The sequence below is a fragment of the Chroicocephalus ridibundus genome, chromosome Z (assembly GCF_963924245.1).
Source record: "Chroicocephalus ridibundus chromosome Z, bChrRid1.1, whole genome shotgun sequence".
Classification (NCBI taxonomy): domain Eukaryota; kingdom Metazoa; phylum Chordata; class Aves; order Charadriiformes; family Laridae; genus Chroicocephalus; species Chroicocephalus ridibundus.
Genome location: NC_086316.1, coordinates 81,814,865 through 81,836,267, shown reverse-complemented (window position 1 = coordinate 81,836,267; position 21,403 = coordinate 81,814,865). Strand labels below are relative to the sequence as shown.

The following is a 21,403-nucleotide window of genomic DNA, read 5'->3' as shown; positions in this document are numbered from 1 at the left end:
AACTCTTCTTAACCAATGTCCTTGCAAGGGCTAGAAGCCTTTATGAAGTCTTCTTATACTCGAGCCAAATTTGCATTTAGATTCATGTGCTGTAAACAAGTTTTGTTTTCTTTTCCCTCTCTAAAAACAATGGAAATATTTCTATAAATGCTAAATTGCTAAGGAAATATATTCTATTGATTTTTAATTTAAAACACAAGTGAAATATTCCCTTTCAATGGATGAATGGTGCAACTCAACCTCCTGGTGAGAATCCCTTTTTCCTAAAAAATAATCCCTCACAGTACTTGATGCTCAACAACAGTGATTACGCTCATTGTTGTAACCAAGAAAAATACAAAATTATTTCAGAAGTCGTAACAAACAAGAGGAAAACCCATGGGCCCACTTCCCTATGAAGCCAGAGTCTGCAAAGATTTACTTGCCTAAATTTCCACATACAAGTCATCCCCACAAACTTAGAGCTTAAAATAATATGCATAGCGTGAAGTATATGAGGCACACTTGGCAGGTTCAAGATTTGCATTACTCCCTTTCCATTTTAATAATCGGCTATTTGCCATGTTGGTAAGAGATATTTTCAATATGATTTCTAATCCGACAGCAGCTCTTCAAGATGCAGAGGTGAGAGTAAGGGCAACATTATGCTGAAGAATGATACAGAGCACAAAAAGTCTACTATTTTTTTTCTTGGCGGGCCTCCTTCAGCTTATGTTGTTCCAGTTGTAACCTTGTGAAACATGTCTTACAGCAAAAAAAAAAAAAAAAAAGAAAAAAAAAGATTTATTTTCATTAACTGACCTCTTCTACCTATTTGTTTTTCCTGTTACATTTAGGAGATTTTTTTGTAAAGCTCTGGATCAAACTGCAACTGATTTTGTACACCTAGTACTGCAAACAACTGTTCTTAGCAAACTGTAATGACACCGTTCTGAATGCCAAATAAATGATGAGAGACTTAAAATAAATGTGTAACCAAGGAAAGAACAATAGAAAACAACTGCAAAGTGTCTCGTGTTTCTGCAAACACCCTGTTACAATTAAGTTTCTATCAGCAGCATTATGTTAGATCCCTGTTCAGGGTGTTTGTAACAGAGGTTTTGAGGCAAGGAGACTGTCAGCGTAAGAGAGTTTTGAGCTGGGAAACAAGGTGTCCCCAGTTCTGAGCAACTTCAGAGGGATTTGAAAGGTGCTAAACACGCCCAAGCCCATGGTGCATTATTTAGTTACCAGTAAACATACATGTTATCGTCAAATTGATGTTGAGATACCCTTCATGTGCATATGAAAATAGGCACGTGGCTTTTTTGGAACAGGCAATAACAATGAAGCTGTTCTGGTCCATCATCTGAGGAGTAATAAGGGACTCCTAAATCCCCTGGGTAGTTCAGCTGCCATGCACATGGACCAGCCATGCTCAGGGAAAGCAGAGATTTCCAGGAATTGTGGAGTGAGAAAATGAAAGCATGCAGCTGCGGTGGAGCTGCAGATGTCGCGGGCGAGCGACATCAGGTTTCTTCAGCCTGAGAAAAGAGCCGAAAGCATAAACAGCCCTCAGTGATTGAATCAGATCCTCTTCCTCCTCTTCTTCCTCCTCCTCCTCCCAGCGGCCTCCCACGCGCCAGCCACACAGCGCACAGCGGCCATGTCCCACACCGCCAGTGCCCTCCTTCGGAAAATGGAGCCCACCCGCATCCACATCTTTGGGATGAGGCCAGGGAGGGGTCAAAAGGAAATCAGTGGTACTGGCATTGAAGTCTGATAGTTTGGTTTTTTTTTTTAAGTGACGACAAAGCTCCTGAGCTTCATTTTACCTCAGCCATTTTGGGGCTCCTCCTGCCCCCCAGGCCAACAGGCCGGGTGTGCTGTCACCTGGGCATGAGGAGGTGTGCAGGAGGTGGCTGTCCCCCGGTGACGTCCCAGTAGGCTGGAAGTGGCTGCCCTCCGCTCCCATGAAACATCATCTTCCTGTGGTACCATGATTTTTGATTTGGAAAAGCCCTGGAAACGATGGGCTGAGGCCTCTCTTGGCCCCCAGGACCTGCACCGAGGCAGGGCCAGGCCGCTTCTGCACAGATCCTGGCCTTATGGCTGCAATCAAAGCAATTCCTGACATCCCCTTTATTTCCAAAAAGCTGAGTTGTGAAACTAAATGACCTGAAAAATTTCATTTGGAAGAAAAAAAGGAAATAAAAAATAAAAGAAACAGGGTTACAGCAGTAAGTGAAAACATCACACACTGGCAACACCCTGGTATCTCCAAGTCCACTGCACACAGAGAGATCTCAAGTTTAAAAGGAGCAATAATGTATATTTTAAGGCGGTTAATAAGGGCTCAGAACTGAGAGGCCAGTTATATATCAGCAATGAATGCTGATATACTGCTTGGCTCCTCCAGCTTCATTTCCTCGGCCCGCACATTATAAAATGATGATGCAACTTCCAACATATCCCTAATGATAGCCTTGTCATTACTCCAGCACCGCAGGCCACCACAACATCTATCTTACAATTCATGAGAAAGATATGCCTGTGTCATCAAAGGTGCCAACTCCAGAGATATTTAATCACATGGTTAAGCACTCCGATTTCCATAGGCCTTCAAAAAATGACCAGTCTGCAGGATCAGGAGACTCTGTTTCCTAAGTGGGATGTCAAAACTATATATCTGCTCAAGCACATAACAGTCCACTGTGTTTCCTCATGCAGATTCTTCCAGCATAACACTTACTATTTGCTTTCCCTTGCCAGACACGTCCATATCACCCAAAAATAATTCTTCTGTGGCACGGTGACCAGAGATCATTTGGCTGCATCAGGTTGTGTTTCACTGGCTGCAATGGATACGTAGGGACTGTTTACTTAAAGTACTAGTAAACCAGTTGAAAGTAATGCAGCCAAGTCTATTTTATTCTCCGTGTATCCATCTGTGTTGCTGCCTAATGTTTAGGCTTCAATTTTCCTTGCTGGCTGAGAACCACCCTAAGGAGTCAACAAGCCCCAGGTCAGTTAACCTAACCCTCTGATGAGCAAGCAGAGAACGCCAGAGCTGTCAGTAGAGTGAGGGCAAACAGAGCCTTAAGAAACCTAAATCTTGATGCCTTTCACAGAAATTCATGACTTTATTCATCGGTAAGTGTGCAATATAAGAACATAAGGACATGGACCCATTGGAGCGGGTCCAGAGGAAGGCCAAGAAGATGATCTGAGGGCTGGAGTACCTCTCCTGTGAAGACAGGCTGAGAGAGTTGGCATTGCTCAGCCTGGAGAAGAGAAGGCTCTGCGGAGTCTTTCAGTACTTAAAGGGGGCCTACAGGAAAGATGGGGAGGGACTATTTATCAGGGAGTGTAGCAATAGGACGATACGGTAATGGTTTAAAACTGAAAGAGGGTAGATTTAGATTAGATATTTGAAAGAAATTCTTTCCTGTGGGGGTGGTGAGATACTGGAACAGGTTGCCCAGAGAAGCTGTGGCTGCCCCATCCCTGGAGGGGTTCAAGGCCAGGTTGGACGGGGCTTGGAGCAACCTGGGCTGGTGGGAGGTGTCCCTGCCCAGGGCAAGGGGGTAAGAAGTAGATCATCTTTAAGGTCCCTTCCAACTCTAACCATTCTATGAATATACTGCAACTCCCAGCTCCATAGGTCTTGGTAAGGGGCTGTTGAATAGAGTTCCTATCACAGCAGGGATGCAACCAGCATCAAGAATCGTGGGCTTTTTCATGAAAACAGAAAGATTTATCCTTATTTACTTTTTGGTTTATGAGACCCTAAAAATACTTAAAACTTCAGCGCCTGCCTCTATTTGTAGTTTGCCCTTTCATTAAATGGGATTTTCTTCAGCAGCTAGCTATTCTGCACCAGGAGTCTGCCCCTTCTTCTTTTGTGAAAGAAGAAGCGTTCCTTAACCCATACAATTTTGTCACATCACCAGACTTTGTCAATATTTATTTTGATATTCAGTTTAATGGATGTGTTTAGCAGCTAATAAAGCCATCTTTCCTTTAAAGAAAATAAAATACACATAAAGCGGCTAATAGTTTTCATGACTGCAAAGAAGTTTGAGCAATGAGATCCACACTTACTAAACCATAGATTAAAAAAATTAAAGTTTGAATTCTGTTATTATGAGTGTATGATTTTAATGCCAAACTCATGAGTTTCAGTCCTCAGCTTTGGCAATGGTGGGTAGCCCTATGAGTAAGATACATCCCATATACTGGCAACTGAAGAGCACTGTCCAGAAACAGAGGAGGTGGGACTGTATGTTTACACCTGCCTTGCCAGGCCTGTGCAACCCCGCACCTGCAGATGTGATTACTCCTCTTTACAGTTTTATTCTGGCATGCAGCCCTTGTAACTGAGAGGATGAGACTGTATCAGTCCCATGATAAGCAGCACCCTACTCTGCAAGCATTACACAGCAGTAGAATCCATCCCTTGAGGATTCTTTTAATTTAATTACTGGATGTCTCACACTCTCACACTACCTCCCCAGTCCCTACCCTGAACTTCTCTATAAATCCACATGCTGCATCTGGTCCCAAAGCAAAAAGTGGGAGGAGATACCAGCAACCAAATAAAGAGCTAAGAGAAGAAAAAAAAATCCAAATAAAAATCAATATAACTAAAAATAACAATAAGGATAAAATACACAATTAGGGAAACCCATCACCTGAAAAAAAAATCTGATTGCTAAGAGGAGATAGTACCCCCCTTCTCCAAATGCACCTTTTTGTAGAGGTAACAGACAGATTGTCAAGAATCTGGCTTGCAAATCAAAGTTAATACTACAACGCCCCCTCTTTAAATCATTTGCAGATCCATCTGTGTAATGGCTCCTCAAGTGTAATTCCCTATTAAGAGGCTTTATCTGGAGAGATAAGCAGCTGGTTCCCATGTCACTAATTGCTGTCTGCTGTGATTTTAAAACATCTGCACCATTGTGCTCTTCATTTTCATATTCTAATCACCCTGAAACTTGAAAAAGGTACATCATTGATTGTTTCTGTGGGTTAATTAGTACACAGTCTCCTTGTAGAGACAATTTAAAGGCAGTCAGAACCTCAATCAGCAAGTTTGTTTTAAAAATTAATAACATCGGGAGCGTCTGTGGGGATTGGCATCCACAGTGACACATCAGAGTATGCTCTGGGGACATACCATCCTTTGTTATCTTCTTCATAAGCTGGAAATAAAATTAAAAAAAAAAAAAGAAAAGAAAGAAAAGAAAAAGAGGAAAGGCTTTCCTAAACGAATAATGTCACTTAGAATCAGTGTCTTGGGAAGTGCTTCCTTTTATCTCAAGGCCACCCCTGCCTCTCCAGCAAGAAGAAATCTCAGCAAAACACCATGTAATACCTCTGTGTGGTCTAGGAACTTGTAAGCCATTTTTGATAGCAATTTTGGCAAGGCGGGAACTGGCATATCATTGGAAACCCATGTGATGAAGCTGTGACTGCTTGGATGTATGTGGGGATTTGCTGTGCTTGCCACCTGTGTTGGCCGGATGCTGGGTCACCAGGCACTGTCTCCAGGCCATGCAGAGAAGGATATTAGCTCAGGCACAGCACTCCGCAATGGCAGCGATGTTGCATGCAAAGTGGACCTTCCTTGTAGCCAGCTCAGAGCAAAGGGAGGCCTGAATTCATATCTGGTTTAACTTAAGCTTATGCTTGAAAGTACTCCAAACTGCTGAAAACAGACCTTTGGTGCCTAGCAAAAGGTCAGCCTAAGATTTTTGAGACCGAATGAGTAAATTTGGCGACTCTTGAGTTTAAGTGGAAAAGGCAATGGGCACCTGCCTTCTGAAAAATCAGACTGTTTTGGTCCTTCGCAAGGAGTTTCTAAAACTGGAGAAGATCCAGGTGATTTGTTCCCCTTGAAAAAAACTTTCTCTTCAGTTTCTGCTTCCTAGGCATCCATGAAAACACGTTACTGAAGAAGAACACCTTTCAAGAGGAAGAATAAAATGAGATTTCTAGCTTTGACACATGAATAAATAATCCTGGCTCAGCTCATACTTTTGCTCAAAATTGAGCATTTCCTCTTGTGTCCCTATGGGACAGCTGCAAACTGCTCACTGGAAGGCTCTAATCAGAACTACAGGTTGGAAATATTTCATGTATTTGGTAAGTGCACTGAGCCTTCCTGGGGTAGCAATGCTCTGTAAATAAAAGATGTCAGGTGGAGGAGATGACAGGTTCAGGGAAATGTAACTGGCCTGATGGCTTACAAGTTTAGCAGTCATTGACATGAGATGTCATCAATTTATAGGAGGGGTCTGTGGTAAAGTCACGTCAGTTCATAATAGCAAGTGTCTGAAATGGTTTCCGGAAGTCCTTTAGATCCTTGGTGACTCTAACCAGGGAGGAAGGATCATAAACCTGTATGTGACACTTGCTGGAAGGGCAAGAAGCAGTAGTGTCTTCTGAGGAACCCCACTGAATCTCATTCAAAACTGAGGTAGGGGCTTTAATTCCAATTAAAATACTAATGGCAAACATAGCAGGCACTAACACAGAATTCATCTTTATCATCCCAAAGAAGGAGGATTTTCCAGAGCAGTTTATCAAATTTATTCCTCTCAGAGTTTACTCCTTCCCCAGCTCCCTGAGTCCTCAGTAGTAAAAAGCCCAAACACCACCACACTCACAGGATCATTTGATAGAGAAAGCGAGGCAGGAATTAACATGAAGCTGCAGGGGGACTTACTTGAGAGCAAGACACAGCATGGGGTGGGAGCAGGTTAATTAAAAGCAAAGCATCACCTGTTTGTGTCCATTCACTGAACACAAACATCACAGATTGTGGTGCAAGTCTCACGCAAATCAGTAGGATCTTCACTGAAGCTGATGGAGGTCCTTCCAGATTTGCACTCCCATTACTATGTAGTTCTGTCTTCCCTGAGATATATACAGAGAAACTGAAGTTCAGGCTCTTGCATTATAATTGTTTTGAGAATACCTATCTAAAGCACTTCCCTTAAGGAAATGATAAAGCAATGCACAGAGATTACTGAAGGGTCCAAAGATGCTCATGTGGCTGCAAATCAAAATTTTTCATGCATTCCTGGTAAAGCATCATGATTTACTAAATAATTCAGGAATTCTGAAGTTACTCCAAATTAATTTTGCTACCAGCTTTAAACTGGATGATTTGCACACTATTTCAATCTTCTGCTGGATTTCAGACATTTCCACTTTCCACATACAGGGACTGAGGATTTTATTTGGGCAAATTGCAACAACATGGTGAATTTATAAAGGTAGGATTTGGTGCTGGCAGCTGATCTGCTCCTTACTAGTGGGATAGACCCATATCTACACATATTTTCTTTATCAAATGTTTAAACAACCCTGCTCTTTTCAGGGCTTTGTATTAAGCGCCGAGTCTGGGAAAACTCTAAACAATGGGATTTTTCTGTCATCTCCAACAAAGAGCCCATCACCACCGACATAACAATGCAGTTTAAATATCGTGTTTAAGCATAACACAGTTTGCAGCCTTAGTTTAGGCAGCTGGGAGAGAACAATTGGGCACCAGATAAGGTGGACTACAATGAGACTCATACAATTTTTCCCATTCATCTGGTGAGATAACCCTAGTTTGGTCCTCATTTGGCCTCAAGCCAGCGCAAAGATTTTTAAGCGAACGTTTCAGACATTACATCCGTGAAGCCAGGGCTCACAGAGAGAGACGCCTTTGCTAAGTTGCGTGCTTTCGTTTGTCCGAAAACCTTGCTAATGAACTTATCAGCAACGGTGATATTAAGGCTTCATTACTTATATATAAAATGTAATTCCATCCTTTCAGAAGTGGTATAGTCCCATGGAGCTTGATCTGCTTTTCCCAGTGTGTAACTACGACATTGCACGTCTGGCTTTCTATCTCACCCTGGTCTTCCACTTTGCTCTGTAATTTTAAGTTGTCAAGGGCAATGTATTTCGGTATAGTGACTTGGCCAAAATCAAACAGCAGAATGATTCCAAGATGGACTAGGACCCGCTGAAATGCGAGCAGTAAGGGGTATTCATCTTTCAAATGTTTGCGGTGTTGTCTAGGATGTTAATGCTTCGACACGTCTCAGATTACTAAATTGGAAATAAGGATGTGAGCAGCTGTGTGCCGCGTTTCTGCCATAATTTTTAAAAGCCTGCAGTGCTTAATTTGCATTGAAAGATTTCTTTTATCCTTCATTTAGTATAGGAATTGCAGTTTTACCCTGAATACTTTTTTTTTTTTCCAAGGGGTGGGGGAAATATAAATGGCTTTTCCATTGAGGCCAGTGATTCTTTCCACTAGAGTTAAATAATTTGATTATAAATTGAGTCCTTAAATGTCAAGGAGATGCTGAATTCACCTGAAAACAGGCATTTAGAGAAGCTCATAAAAGCTGTGAGCTCCAGTCAGTTAGCTCATCATTCTTTTAGCATGCACTTCATTTAGCAGTTACTGACCGCCAGATTAATTCTTCCAAAGCATCCTGATTGCAGCTAAGGTCTAGCATGAAATATTGCATGTGCAACAGCATTAACAAAAAGTCCAGAATTCTGCCAGAACATCTCTCTGGCACAACAGCTGGGTTAAAGCTCATGAAAATTTGCGGCAGAGGTCAAATACACAGTGCCTTCCCACCTCCCTGCATTAAGATCTGAGTCCAGTACCATGAGTTCAGGGAGAGCATTGCCTGTGCCTTCAGGAAATTCACCCTGAAAAGTTGAACTTCAGTGACGTGCAGCAAAATGTGGGAGGCTTGTTCCCTATGGAAATTCTGCCTAAAGTGGTCATACGTGACAAATTTCTGGCTGGACTGGTTACATACTGAAAAGTCACTGCACCCTGTGCAAAGCTAGGAAACGGTGTGGGGTGTACCATCCAGAGACGGGACGTGTTCTGGACTCTCTCAGACAGCTGGTCTCAGATCAGACTTCCAAGTGGGATTCTCCTTTGCTTTCATCAGTAAAAATAATTATTTTCTGATGGACGGGAATAGGAGTACTGCCATCTTTCCTGGCACTGCATGCAGTCCTTCTACCTGTCCAAGAAGGCATGCAGTGAAACCTGCCCCATTTGCAAAAGGCTACGGGAGAGGTGGAGTTTCAGGAGCTTTATCTTCCCAGTTTGCATATAACCTGTGCCTATTTTTCACCACTGTTGGCACATAAAAAGTGATCCTTCTCCCCTTTTTCCTAGAACCATGAGCAACCCCATGAAGTGGTAACTGGGGAAATTCACTGCCCATGTTGAAGATGTCAAAAGCATGGTGGATGTCTCTGTTTCTGGACTAGAGGTGATGCTCCTATGACATGGTTGTTGAGGACTTCAGCCCTCTATCAGGTGATTTTGGTTTACACCCCTAAGGAGGGCAGGTTTGAAAAAAGACACACAGCGGTGCACTGGGACACCTGAGGCATGGACATGTGCTATGACGGTGCTCATGCCCACTTGCAAATCCTGTTTCCAGACAGTAACACTGTGATTTTGGGCAGCAGCAACATCACAAGGTGCCCTGGCTAAACCCGAGTGCTCTCCTGTAAGACCAATTTTACCAACCCCTGGATTCAGCTCCCTGCAGATGCCTCTTCCACCCAGACTCTTTTGCAGGCTCCCCAGCACACCCATAGCAAAGGCTTTCCCACTGGGGAAAATTCAACCAGGCTTAGCAATAATGTTTTGGAGCAACAGCAACAAAAAAACCCAAAACCTGACACAAAATATTTGTGTGGCAATCCTAGGTGAGGTGACACCACATTTTTGGAGCATCGCTCTGCTGTTTTCTGAACAACACGTATCTCTGCTTTGATGTTCATCCCTCATCACTCCTTCCTCCCCTCCCTCCCCAGCTATGGCAAAATCACCTTTACTAATAAACCTCCAGCTCGAATAGCAGGTTTTATTTAATGTGCTATAAAAACAGTCATTTCTCAGATCATAAAAGGGGCTCAACTGAACTGCATCATTTTGCTGAAGTGAGTTTTCTGGTGGAGCGATTCTCTCTTCTAAATGCCACAGTCCCCCACTACCAGTATTTATGTACCAAAATAAAATGCAATTTTCTGTATTTTATTAAGTGTGAATCTCCAGCAGAAATCCATTTGGGAGCTGAACGCAAGCTTTAATTGTTCCTTGACTTTCAAGACTTTCTCAGTCGTTTTCACAAGAGCAGCATCAGGCTAACTACAGTTTTATTAAGGTGCAGCAGCATTACTTAAATGCCCTGACCAAGTTTAGGTTTGGCATCTACACACATACATCAACAGCAGCACAGACCAGAAAAAAAGAGGGTAGGGAACAGTAGTCCAGAAAAGAGGCTTGCACGACACCCCAAGCACAGCTTTGTGCTCAAATGACCTCCCAAGGTTCTCTAGCTTCTCATCTAAGAAATCAGGGGTAAAATTCAGCTTCTTAAGTCCCCAGTCTTTCACCCATGAGGTTGAATAGGCAGGTGGAAAGCCTTTTAATATAAATTCAGGCCTGGGATTAGAGTCCGGAACAGCAAATCTTGTAGCACTCCTGGGTCAGGATTTAGCTTATCCTATGCTGACGATCTGGTCTAGAGAAACCATTAAATTCTTCAACCTGTGCAGAAATTCAGTGATTTCTATGCACATCCTCCCCTTAGGAGTGGAGCCACAGAGACCAGACAGCCATCGTGCAGTACCACCAGCACTTCAGAGCATTGCCCTTTTAATTGCCTTTGTTCTAGTAACTCACCTAAGTACATTTCTTTGCTCTACACATGTTGACGAAGCAAAACCTTTCCCAGCCCTGTTATTGCTTCCTCTTAAGTGCTGACTGTGTGCTTGAGTTGAGTAACTCTATAAAAATACTGACACTGAAGATACAGTTGCCTATCCAAGCAGCTTGGCACCGAGGGTAAATCAGAAGCAGGCAGTACGTGTTTCAGACATCAAAATGCAATTTTCCATCGCTAAGGGAGCAAAGTTATGCCTTTTTCTTTTCCAAATGTAACTTATTCTGAAGGATTGGCATTGGAAGACTTGGCAGAAGATAAGTGGTTCCAAGAGCTACTTGAGGGGAGAGAGGGAGATCTCCTAAAGCACAGGTGAACCTGGTGTTATAAGCACCTGACATACACATCAAAGGGACTAAGAATACATGGGGACAAGAGTGCCACAGAAGCTCTCAGTTCCACAGACAGGCACAGGGTTTGCCGCTGAAGCTTGAAAAATGGAGATGAGAAACACAGACACAAAAACCCCATTTTTAATAGGGATTTTAAATAATCATGAGAACAGCTTATCATAGGAATGGATTCTCTATTACCGGAAGTTTCCTTTAAATCAAGGCTGGGTGTTTTTCTAACCGATGTGCATTAATGCACGACAGTTATTGCACTTGTAACAGGAATACATTTAGGCAAATCTCCTGGTATGAGTCATGCAGGAGGTTTGACTAAGTGATCAGAATGGCTCTTTCTAACCTTAAAAATCCTTGACTATATATCCTCTCTATATCCTCCAGTGTTTTGTCCAACCTGGTGTTAAGCAATTCCAGCAATGTGTCTTCAACCCCTTCCTCTGGGAGGCTATATCCCAGCACAATAAATCTCACTGTTTGGAATCTTTTTTCTCTTTCCCTGGAATCATTTCTGTCCCTAGACACACCTCAGTTCTGGGTTCATCCCAACCATTTCTCCTCATCCTTGGCACGAAAAAGAATATTTCACATTTTTTAACAATTCATTTCACTTGCCATATTCCCTGCTGCTGTAACGCAGCGTGCCCCACTGGTACAACAGAGATGATTTACTAGGAAGAGCCCTTCTATCTCATTGAGCACGGTGAGATGTGGTTCCCACCAGAACAAGGATGGGCAGCGTTGTACCACACATGGTTCTGCAAGCACGAGTGAAGCCAAATGCCACTGGCTCAACGCACTCAGGCTACCAATGCGCCACAGGAGAAACCACTGTGATTCTTTTTGCCATTCCTCTGTCCTGGCTAAGCATGGACTGTTGAGAGGCAAATGTATGTGAAATATTCCTTCAGACTGACTCTGTCTTCACCAAATAGCCAAGATTTGACCCTGAACTTTAAGATGAGGCACCAAGTCTGATACCCAATCTGAATCTAAGTCACACAGACATCTGTAACAGAGCATGAAATAAAAAAAATCCTACATCTGAAGACGTGAGGAATCCTGGAGTCAATTTTAGGCAGTGGCTGCTTTTTTTCTTTCTAATTTTTTTTTTTCCATTTTAAATATGGAAGAACATATTGATTTGGTCTTCTCTGGTTTAAATTTCTCTGATGTTTTGTATGCTGCATCACAGTCTCAAAACAAAAACCCAGATGCAAAACCCTGAATTGTTGGAGGTCTCTGCCTGAGTCCAAATGTCACACTCAGTGTTCAGAAGGATTTTGGGGCTTTCTTGGGGGCCAGAGGAAGAAAAAAGAGCAAAACCTAAATCTCAAACCACTGTACAAAAAGATTACATGTGTTGAAGTCACTGGTGCAAAAATTATTCAATGACTGCCTTAAACATAATTCAAATAAGAAAAAAAAATTGCACTCTAGGTAAAGTATTTATTTATTACTTAGAGTTATTATTTCTTTTCCTGTTTTTCCCCCCTTTGTTCTGTTTTCCACTAGACAATGCAGATACTTCTGCATAGTCCCTGTTAAGGATTCCTCTCAAGGATACATGCTTATCTATTTTCTGCAACCAGGCAGAAAAACCTTCTGAAATCAGTGCAGATTCATCACCCACCCTGCACACGACCTTATCAGCAGTTGCGATGGGTGGCCCCCATGGAATACTATGGAAAGGGCAAAGCTGGAAAATGTGCACTTTAAAGTGTCAGAGACTTTAGTTCAGTGTGCAGCACTTGTAATTTCTGCTGCTACAGACTGCTCAGCTTGTTATGGATATCTGAGAACTTGGGGTTTCCCTGACTAGAGGCTGTGACATTTATTACACTAAATTATTTTTTTTTTACCTTTTTTTTTTCACCCTGAAGTGGGTAAGGAATAATTGAGAGTAGCAGATACCTGCATGTATAATATCTCCAGAGATGGAGAGAGGAGAGAAACAAAGCTTCCTGGCATTCATTTCCCCACATGTAACATATTTTGCATTTACTGTTATTTACTTATTTAATATTTAAAGCGAAGCCAGTGCTGTGCACAACGGCTAGGGTTTGGTAGAAGAAGTATGATAAAAAAAATTGACCTACGTTCTTCCTGCCCCATCCAAGGACACACTTAGGCTTTTCAGACTGACAAGGACTCAGATGGATGAACTGCCACAGTACGTATGAAAAATTAAGTTTTTAGTCTCATCAACATACATGTTCCAATCTGGTGACATCTCCTTGTAAATATATCCAGAACAGGCAAATGTTTCTATCTATCATGCCCTTATCCATCAGGAACTGTGGACATAAATTTTGTAAAAATACTACTTCAGTGAGTAAAAACTGAGTTTACGTGTTTATGTATGGCAGGGGGGTATAAACAAATGAATAAACAAGTAACAAGTTTATTATATATGTTTTCTATCAAACTCTTCAGAATTACATCTGCCATATCATTCACACAAAGCAAAGAGACCTTGTTGGTATCTGAAGTTTATCTTCAATAAACCTCAAAGCACTTGATGAAAGAAGTGGAAGTCACTATTCTGCACACTACACATGGAGATACAAAGGCTCAGTGATTTGCCCAATGTCTTTCCACTTTCTTCTGCCAGTGCCAGTAGAAGAATTTAGGTTTCCTCACCCTCGCTTTTGCCAGTGCCTATGAAGGTTCCCAAAAGCAGGATCCCAAGCTCGTGTCCCCAAGGCATTTTACAATTGAGATGAACACCACTTCAAATAAATGAACGTCTAGCTGAAGCACAAACAGGCTGAATCTTTGCTGTGTGTGAATCTGTGTGTGTCAGCGTGGGTGTGAAAATAAAAGGGCTCTGAACTGACTGAAATGATGACTTGCCATCAAAAGTGACCATGGGTATCAGAGACGCAACTGGAATCCCCATTTGCCAAAGCGGATGAAATGGGGGGCCGTGTTTCAAAGCAGCACAAACCCTTTCACAGCCAGCCAGCTGGGATCCAGCAAAGTCTCAGGTATACAGCGTTATGATTTCTATGCTGCAAACCTGTGACTGGGCATTTTTTAAGTCCTTTACTTTGTGGTCATATGAACATGGATTATCCATGCATCTACGGTCGCAACACACCTGTAATGTCACCTGCTCTCTGTGTGCATGTGTCTGTGTGAGAGTGTGTTGGTGGGCATTTACTTTTAGAGAAGGCTTTTTTTTTTTTTTTTGGCACAGAAAGCCCAGACTGTGGGGAAGATCCCCAATCATCCACCCTTGAGGTAATTACACCAGGAAAAGCTATCAGGTCTATCCACTTCTCATCAAGAAAAGGACTTGGTCGCAGGCAAGAAGTGACCTCGTGTTTCTGCTGCTCAAACTCCCAGCAACCCACAGCAACTTAAATTAGAACATGTGCAATATAATTAGATTTCCTTCCCTTGCAGACTTGTGCTTCTCCTGTCTGAAAAGGAGGGGACACTTCAGACAGGCTACAGCTCAGCGGGGCTGTCTGCTGCTCACCGGGGTTTTGCTTTGAGCGTGACAGGGAAAAAAAAGTGCGATTCAAGCAAAGGCTTTGTGCTTTCAGCTCCTGCCCTTGCTCCAGAAAAGGAGTTTTTTGTTTGGAACCACAGAAAGTAAATTCTAGAGTAGGAGGTAAAATAAGAAATTCAGGTCAGGATTCAAATCCAAGTTTCCTCCACATGACTGAGATGTTTCTTATCGAGGCTGTAGCTTGGAGCGACCTGGTCAGGTATGAGATCAGGTTTGGAATGACACCTATTAAAATACTGCAGGAAATGGCCCTCCAGCACCATGTGCAGAAAAGCTTGGCACAGTCTGTCAGTCGGAGAAGGATATTCACAGAGAGCGTCTCTGGCCACCAAACTCTAAGCAACATCTGGTTTAGGAGCCTAGGTCCAATACACAGTCCACGAGGCCACCAGAGAAGACATCAGAGCATGCTACATCACTCCACTGAATATATGGGGCACCTGAGCTGTTAATTCAGGCACCTAAATTAGGTATCTAAAGGGAGGCAGGGTGAATATAGCCCGATTTATGTAGGCATCCTGTAATACACATTTACCCCTCTTCCTCCTGCTCCATTCCAGACCCGAAAGGGATGAACTGTGCCTTTACAAAAGCCTTTTGGAAGCCTTTCCTGACCAATAAAATGTACAGAGGCCCAACCTATTCCTGACAAAGCTTTCAAGATTTCCACCCTATTTTTTTATTATTTTTTTTTTTTTTGCATAGGGATCCTTACAGTTCTTTGAAGTCACATTTTGAATACAGTAGATTGTGAACATTTGCAGATTGCCTAATGTCATTCCTCCTGCCTGAAGCAGAGCATTTTTCACTCCTCACCCTCACAAAGTCTTAATTTGAATTGTTCTTGAATGAAAGACTTCTCTTTCCTTTTTGAGGTAAACCATGGAAGAGCAAAGAGATAATCTTGGATACACCATAGTCTCTGAGTCTTTTCTTCACTGTTTCCAGACAAATAAAAGTATTTTGAAAGCAAAAATAAAGAGCAAATTTATGCACACAATTCAAATTTAAAACCAGTCTTTTTTTATAAGTTAACAGACGTTAACGTTTCCCTGTACTCTCCCTGAAAATGCCATGTTATACAAATGGTCATCTGAAAACAGAGAAAATCTGTTACCAGGATTCAAGCTGGTCATGTGTTCAGATGACCATGCTTCTAGCTTCTTGTTCAAACTTTTATTTGGTCATTTGAGGTTTGCTTATCAGTAAAACCTCGAGTTATGGATATTCTGTTAACCACAGGGTATAGCAGCTGACCACAGGAAGAAAGCAACTGAGCTAGCTGCCCACGGAGCAGCATCACCTGCCTCTGGGCATCCTTTGCTTCTTCTACAGGTTATTTCCAAGAAGAGCACCTCTGCTCCATTTGTGGTGCTTACAGAGAGGCTTCATCCCATCACCACACCTTTAATGAGCAGTGTATTACTCAGCCCTCTCAGGCAAGGGCAGACAATGGCCGTGAGACTAGAAAGGCCATATCCTCTGCTGTGATTAAATTTGGTTTGGGGCAGGCATAACCTGCTCTAGCTGCGGTTTTGACTCTTGGTCACTGTTTCCCAGGCTTACAGGTTCAGCAAAAGAGAAAAAAAGAACATAAAATTAAGAAAACTGCTAGGGGGAGAGCACTGTCTGATATTAGAAATCTAACCTGAGCATGGGGAGTAGGAGTCTCAACACACACACGGCCAGTGGATTTTGACCACGTTGATGCTGGACCAAGCCTTGGCCCTTACTTGGGCATCCTTTTGAAGATTCATGTCCCTCCTCTGTTTCTTTCAATTACTAATTTCTCACTCTAGCTATTTTAGCTACCACACCACACAGGACTGTGGAAATTAGCATGGTCTAACTGACCTAGGAGTTTGGAGATTGTTGTTGTGCTCTTGCATCTGCCACTAACTTCAGCATGCCCCAATCTTTCCTACATCCAGGGACAGTCTTCTGTAGTGTGATTATAGGGTAAAACTGAACTCCAAATTCAGCAGAGGCTTCTAAGTACTAGTGTTATATAAATCATGATTTTAGTAAAGAAGATGTTTCCAAATTTTATTCCAGTCCTAGGGGAGGTCCTGCTGAAGTGAGGGTGTCTGCACTATTTCTTCAAAGGAAGCTGAACTGATATGCATTAAATTAAAAGAAAAAAAGCAGTGGATTAAACTCATTAAATTTTTACCATCTCAGCTCATCACCTTATCTGATGGCCTTGTCCCATCACAAAACACATAACTTAATGAGAAACCCTTTCCAAGAAAACAAGGGGAGTGGGTCACCTGGTTTAAGCTCCAGTGATCTGATTTCCACTCTAACAAGGGCAGCAATTCCAGGACGCGGAGAAGACATCTTTCTCCCACTGGGAGGTGGGTTTGCATGGCAGCAGCACCCTTGGCCAGTAGAGAAGCCACAAAATTTAGCTGAAGGGAGAGCTATGCATACTTGTTTGTTGGGGAAGCCGTAAGAGCTAATGTAACAGTGTTTTTTGTTGGTGAACTGAACAAAAGAGCTAAAATTTCTCCCTTCCAAACAACATATCACGATTGGAAAGAAGTAAAGTTTGGCCCTTTCAGGACAGCAAGGCTCAACGTAGGAGTTAGTGGGGGAGCCTAAGAGGCATGAGAGCAGCACAAAATCCCCTCTGAAGCACACAAAAGGGGTCATAGGTGCCTGCTTAAGTTTTCTGCCCACGCTACAGTAACACGGGCAGCAAACAAAGACAGGCTGCTGTCTAACAATCTTGTCTTAGAACCAGCGACAGTTTGGGGAAAATAACTGCAAAGCTATGGTGTAGCTTAAATGAAAACATGAAGGTTACTAGGGATACAAGGACACTCATGGAGTAATTAAATAACCAACAGACACACACACCCACACACGCAGCCCTCATTTACTCAAAACCCTGACAGTTGTTTATTGAGAAGTAGGTGTTGACGGTTCACTTGTCTTGGATGGATTTCTCCCGGAATAAACACCACTGCTTTCAAAATGCCTGATCCCGTTTTCTTGTAAGAGAAAGAATAAAAAAAAAATAATAAAAAAACCCACAGACACTATATACAGAGCGAGTATCATTACTGCTGTGTGCCGTGGAGAAGGGACTCCATGTATGGGAAAGATTGAGCTACAAGAGTGTTTTGGAAAATGAAGAGTTATTTCGCAATAGGCCATGACATCTCCCTTGGAGAAAACTTGCTCAGATTCTGCAGATTACTTTGCAGATGGAAAAGGGACAATGTCTAATTGCAATATACTCTCTTACAAAATCAAATTTGACTGGATGTAAAACTTTCCCTTCCCAGGGGCCAACACTGAATGTTGAAGGAATCTATCCTTCTTTAAGCTAAACTTTGTATTCAAGTGCAGGTTTAATCGATAACGTTGGTGTAGTCTCTATTGTAAAACAGAGCCCATCAAATGCCAAAAGGCTGAGCAAAACTCCCCTTCTCAGTCACGGCACTGTGTTATCAACAGCTGAAGAGATGGCTGGCTTTTCACAACACAAACAGGAGGAAAGGGACGAAATGAAAGGAAATTCAGGCTTAATATTAGAACCTGCTGACAGGGAGATGTATTAAGTTATAGGGCAGCCTACAAATGCAGCAGGAAACTTGTTCTTGAACATGTAGGACTAGGAAAATAACAAGGAATGGAGAGAATTCTATAGGGAGCAGTTGTGCAGTGATAGGCAGGGAGACATCGAGGCAATCTAACTACATCTTTCCCATTCTTCCTTTTCATGTTTCTGCAGTAATCCTGGCATTTCTGCTGTTTGCAGAATTTTAGTGCACATAATCGAAACAAGGATAATCTGATACAGATCTGACCAGTCTCTGACGGTCATGAGGGGCAAAAAGAAGGATATGCAACGTTGAGCAAGGGTGGATTTCAGTAACTACGGTGAGCTGCTGGACTAGCACTTCCATGTGTATATGAGCCCACATTTACAAGTCCATAATGTAGGTAAGTGCCTAATAAGGATCTCACTCCTGACTTTCCTTGCATTAGAAATGTAGGCATTTTAACCCAGGGCATGGTATATGTTTGCGTTATCAAAGCCTGTAGCATGAATCAATCCTAGATAGCATAAAACTTGTGAGTAATGCTCCAGACTCCTGTGATTCTTCTCTCTTTTTCCTTTTACCTGGCTTCAAGTGCTTTTAAAACCACTCCTATCCAGACATCATTTTCAATGGACATGGATTAGCAAACTCATCTGAAGATACTTCTTTTGAAAGTATAATTAAAACCTTTCACACAATAAAATTTAAGTTTTACACTTCTAGGACAACAGAGACTTACAAAGTTTGTAAAGAGATATGAAAACACACAAAATCCATTCCAACCTTCTGCATTAAGGACAATCTATGTCTGTTTTGATTTCCACACCAGGAAAGATATAAGACGTTAAATGACTTCACCAAGGACAGTTAATCAAGGCCTCCTTAAGACACAGGGACTAGGAGTCCAAGCCTTAAATTCTATATTTTCTTTTAATAATTTAGAAGATTCATCTTAATTGCATTTATTCACAGAATAGTTGAGGTTGGAAGGGACCTCCAGAGGCCATCTTGTCCAACCCCCTTGCTCATGCAGGGCCACCTAGGGCAGGCTGCCCATTATTTGCACTGTGATTATGTGAACATTCAAACAGGAGTGGACATGCTTTACCGTAACCACTGTACAAAAAAAACCACAGAAAAAAAATCTGTCCCAAAGCCATTCCATTGAAGTAATAAAGGCAACATGGAGAACAGGGAAGATGCAGAAGAAGAGGAGAGAGGCCAAAATGCCATCCCACACAGAAGCCACATCTTCTGACTTCCAATCTGGGTCTGAAACCATTCTGCCAGGATGTTGCTAGGTTTGCCACACTCCCTGACTTACCCGTTGAAGTAATCAAGCAAATTACCCATCTCACACACATGTTTAAACAGGTCTTACGCACTTGCTGCATGCATTCTCCAGGGGACCTTTAGATGCCGTTTGTACACAGTGCAGCAGGAGCTTTCAGTGGTGTGAAATAAAAAGGTTAGTGCCACGGCAAAAGTTCCAAACACAGAAAATACGGTTCAGGATGCATAAATAATTAAACAGTGTGCATTTAAAACATGAGCCATTAAAAACAGCCTTTGTGGGGAGAAAGAAAAAAAAACAGAAAAAACAACTGTAGAATGCAAGTTAATCTTTCATAAGGCAAACCTTCAGATGGTTGCTTCTTTACGGACACTTCAGAGTGCTCTGTTTCCTTTTGAACCAAACGTTCGTACAAAAAAGCGTTTTGACAATCCCACTAGGATGCTCATCCTCTGTGTTCAGAGAGAGATTTATAAAGATCACAAGGCAGGATTGTGAATATAATGATCCCAGGGATTAGCCTTTCTTCCGAGTATGGTAGGGCAGTCCTTTGGACCTATGTGAAATCAGAGAGGGGGCTCTTGACTGTGAGCCAGCACGCGGCTTTCTTCTCACTACCACTATCCCTTCCGCACCTTCTCTCATGTGCTTGCAATACTTTAAATACTTAAAAGTTTAAAGCAGTCATATGTTAGCTATCACCTTCCCCATCAAGGGAAAATGAAGGAATCTCCATTAAGACTCAGTGAACTGTTGCTCCCAGCCAGAGTGGATCTACTACTAGTAAGTGCTGCTAAAGTATTGGTAAGGAGCATATTTAACCTACCGGAAAATCAAGCCCAAAGGACAAGAAAAAGCTTATTCAGAGGAAAGAAGGTTTTGTGATTAAGACGCTGGGTAGGTATTTAGAAGACCTCATGTTTCCTCTGACTCTCTGATAACTTCTTTGACTTTGAGCAAGGAACTTGATCATTACCAGCCAAAACACCAGAAGAGGTCAGCGCCTATTTAGGCATTTAAGAGTGGATTTAATAGGAGCTGGGCTCACTCCCTAGCCAAGATGCCTGATGTAGGAACATAGACAGTCACCCAGAGGCATTTTTATGGTCAGTAAGAGACAAAAGAGACACTTCCATAGGGTGATTAGGCCAACGAAAAATCTAACTTGTGCTTTAGAGGTCCATGGGCTATGGCTGCATACTTAAGGGTAAAAACAGCGTTCTCAGAAGGAATTAAGACTTGGCAAAATGTTGTGCTGAATGCTGTGGCTTCCTGCCCCAAAAGACGAGAAATAATAATCCTTCCCTTCTCTTGCTCCACACCCCTGTTTTGGCTTTAGCCTGTAAATGCCAAGAAGCAGGACCTGTCTTTCACAGTGCCTACCACAACAGGGGTCTGGTTTAGTGCAAGTCTTCTCAGACTACCTGAATACAGTGGAGACACACAAATTCAACTGAATTAACTGCTTTCGCCCCTTGCCCCTGAGGACTAAAGGAAAGGGCAATAACATAATAAAAGTAGTTGAAATAGTATTACTCATAAAAGAAGAGCTAACGAGCACGCACAAGGAACTGTGTACTACTACCTGTCAATATTTCCCCAATTTTTTATGCATGTGAACTTTTATGTAATCATGTTGGTTTATATCAGCTATATAATAAGTATATATAATAAATGACATAAAAACTTGTTATAAGAACAGTACCCTCGCAAAGACAAGAACCTGAAAGATCTCATGACTTGATGAGTTTGTGAGTGTGACCTCAATTGAGTTATTTCTGCAAACAGATTAATGGTACTGACTTTAATTACATGGTCACATACTGCTCTTTTCTGCAGGGCCCCTGCTTCACCGAGTGCATGTGAGAGGTTTTCATTCCTGTAACTTTATAGCACATTAATCATGGGTGATGAGGCCACAAATCAGTTATGCA

The 21,403-nt window shown here is 42.2% G+C and overlaps 1 protein-coding gene across 5 annotated transcripts in view; it reads right to left on the bottom strand.

The window, feature by feature from the left end:
* SETBP1 (SET binding protein 1) overlaps positions 1-21,403 on the bottom strand; it is a 267,775-nt gene that overhangs the window by 80,872 nt on the left and 165,500 nt on the right. The gene's annotated exons all lie outside the window — the stretch shown is intronic.